Here is a 2771-nt window from a genome sequence, read left to right on the forward strand (position 1 = left end):
CTATTTCACTCAGCGTGGTCCAAGATTTGCTGTGTTACTGCTTTCTTTCTCTTATGCTAAGGACTCAAAATAAGGCCTAAAATTACTTTGAAAATCACAGCAGAAGACCAATTTCAAATATTTCCTATGGCAGTACCTCTCTTGCCTGTAATGCACGCTGTAAATGTCATAATTCCTGTCTTTACAACTAGAGCACTTTTCAGCACACGCTAAATTGTCAGGAAGGCAAACACACGCTGGGATACCTTGTTCATAGCAGAACAGGATGGGGTCCATTTCTTGGGCACAGCACAGCTAAAAGCCTGTGTCTTAATGACCTGACAATATTGAGTTGCTATGTGAGTCTTTTGGTTGCTTTAGTACCAACAAACCCCCTCATTAAAATAAGCAAAAAAATTAAACCACTTCACTGAAAATGCATGAAAGAAAGGATGCAGTGATGGTGGTTAAAAATAATTTAAAAGTCATTAAGAGGAAGCTCTGATTGACTCAAATACCAAAGGGCAAGAGAGATGCTGCAACTGTTTGTACCATGTGTGTGCAAACACACAAGAGCAATAGCCAATGGCTGGGTCTGTAGCAGTAAATTAAATGTGCCCTTGCCTTCAGATGGGGCTGAATCAAGCTGGCATGGAACCACCTGTGTTTATGCCAGTAAAATTGGCCTTCAAAACCAGGTGACTTAATCTGTACTTCAAATGGGGAACACTCCTTGGCAGGCTCCAAAGCGTGCTCCTGCTGTGGGCACGTGAGGTCCACGTGGGAGCACAAATGTCTCCAGTGTCTCTGAATGTTTCCAGGTGAGCTTGCATTTCATAGTACCTGCACAGCCTAAGAATATGACCGTAAGCTAAAAAGCCATTGCAGTGACTGTCAGCACAGTCCCCATGCTCTCTGGGTCTCTCATGGGCACTAAATACTTCTTTCCAGTTTCAACTAAAATGATTTTCTATCTCTTGCAAATTTAAATAAACCTAAGAAGAATCTAAAGACTAGTTTAGAATATGCATTTACACAAAATATAGAGCTGCAAATAACAAACATACAGAGAATCAAACATTTATTAAGCAAGAATAAATAAGAATTTATTGAATTCATTTTGTATCATCCTCTTTGTAAAGAGTTAATTCATACAGTGGAAGCCTAAAATATATTATAAACATAGTTTTAAATATCCAACAAAAATCTTCAGTCAGACTGAAAATTAATGCATTATTTCCATTTTGAAAAGTTCTGCATATAGTACTTAGAGGAAAAAAAGCACTCTCCTTTTCATAAACGTGAAAGAACATTCTTTATGGATCTCCCAAGTGAAAACTAAGATTACTCCCATTTATATATACTTCTTTTTATTTTTAACTTCAGAAATGCTAGTAATTCTTAAATACTGCAGAATTAATACTGCAGAATTAATCCTGGCTTTGACAGAAGGTAATTTAAGGATACAAAATTGTTTTCCCTAAAACACCCCAAAACCCAAACTTCTGTAGTTCTTTTTGGCTGTATGTATGAGAAGTCTCGATTTAGTGAAGTCTGGAAGGAAGACAGATAATATAGTCAGAGTTAATGTGAACGCATGCAAAAGCAACAACTAAAAGTTTTCAACATAACTGTGAGAATCGATAGTATGGAGAGAAAAATCTGGAGACGCATAAACTTAGAATTACTATTCTACTTCCAGCTGTATGACAGTTCCCCTACCATTTCATCCATTGAATTGACCACCTCATTTGTGAGGAATATTTTTCAAAATGAACTGAAGTATGCACCTCAGGTGCTACAAAACGGATTTGTGAAAGCTTTTTATGTGCCTCTTAGTGTTTTGGCTTTAATGTGTGTATATAAGATCTAAAATTAGTTAAAAATATAACCACAACACTTGAAAAACTGAGCTGCATGCAATTGTACATGTTGGAGATGCATTTCTGAAACTTTCTCTTTTAAGTTTTCTGGAAATATCAAGGGTCAGGCTCTTTCTCAGAAAGTTAATCTCTACTCTGAGTGACAAAACTGGAAATTATAAATTTCTTTTTAAATGTGACCTTCCTTTTTAAACTTCTGCTGATGTTCCAGTTCATATTGAATTAGCATTACATGACACACAAACTGATATACTGAGGTAAGTTAACTCAAGTTTATTACAGGTTAATTCAGTATTGCTGTATTGGTGAGCTACAGTATATTTCTATTTAAAATCATCAAAATATAAATCATTTTTAGGGTACTTGATGGCTATTTAGTAGTATGCTATTTCTTTCTACCCTCAATGTCCATGGATACACTATATTATTTTTAATAATAGCACAGCCACAAAGACAAACACTATAGGACAAATGTCTCTAGGTGCATGATTAAGCATCCATGGAAGACTTGTCCTTATCTATGCTTATATTTTTTTTGAACAAAAGTCCACAAAAAATCTTATTTATCCATATCTGCAACAAGTTGCTCAGTAAAATTGAATTGCAACACAGAAATACTCTTACCCTGTACAAATCTCATTTCCAGTTAATGGGTGCACATCTTCTCCCAGGAACAGTGGCAGTGGTTACTCTTCATTGCTCTGTCCAGTCTCAATTTTGTTTCCTTCTAACCATCACTGAAGAACAATCAGAGCATCTTTTTTTTTTTTTTCTCTCTCTAGCCACAGAAGAAATCACAAAATTTTGAACGATGGTTTCAGGGTTATGTGCATTTTCTTAATCTTAACCAAAAAGCCTTGAATTTATACTTTGTGAAATAGTTAAGAAAGTGAAGTTGTATTTAATTAC

Source organism: Dromaius novaehollandiae, chromosome 2, assembly GCF_036370855.1.
Source record: "Dromaius novaehollandiae isolate bDroNov1 chromosome 2, bDroNov1.hap1, whole genome shotgun sequence".
Classification (NCBI taxonomy): domain Eukaryota; kingdom Metazoa; phylum Chordata; class Aves; order Casuariiformes; family Dromaiidae; genus Dromaius; species Dromaius novaehollandiae.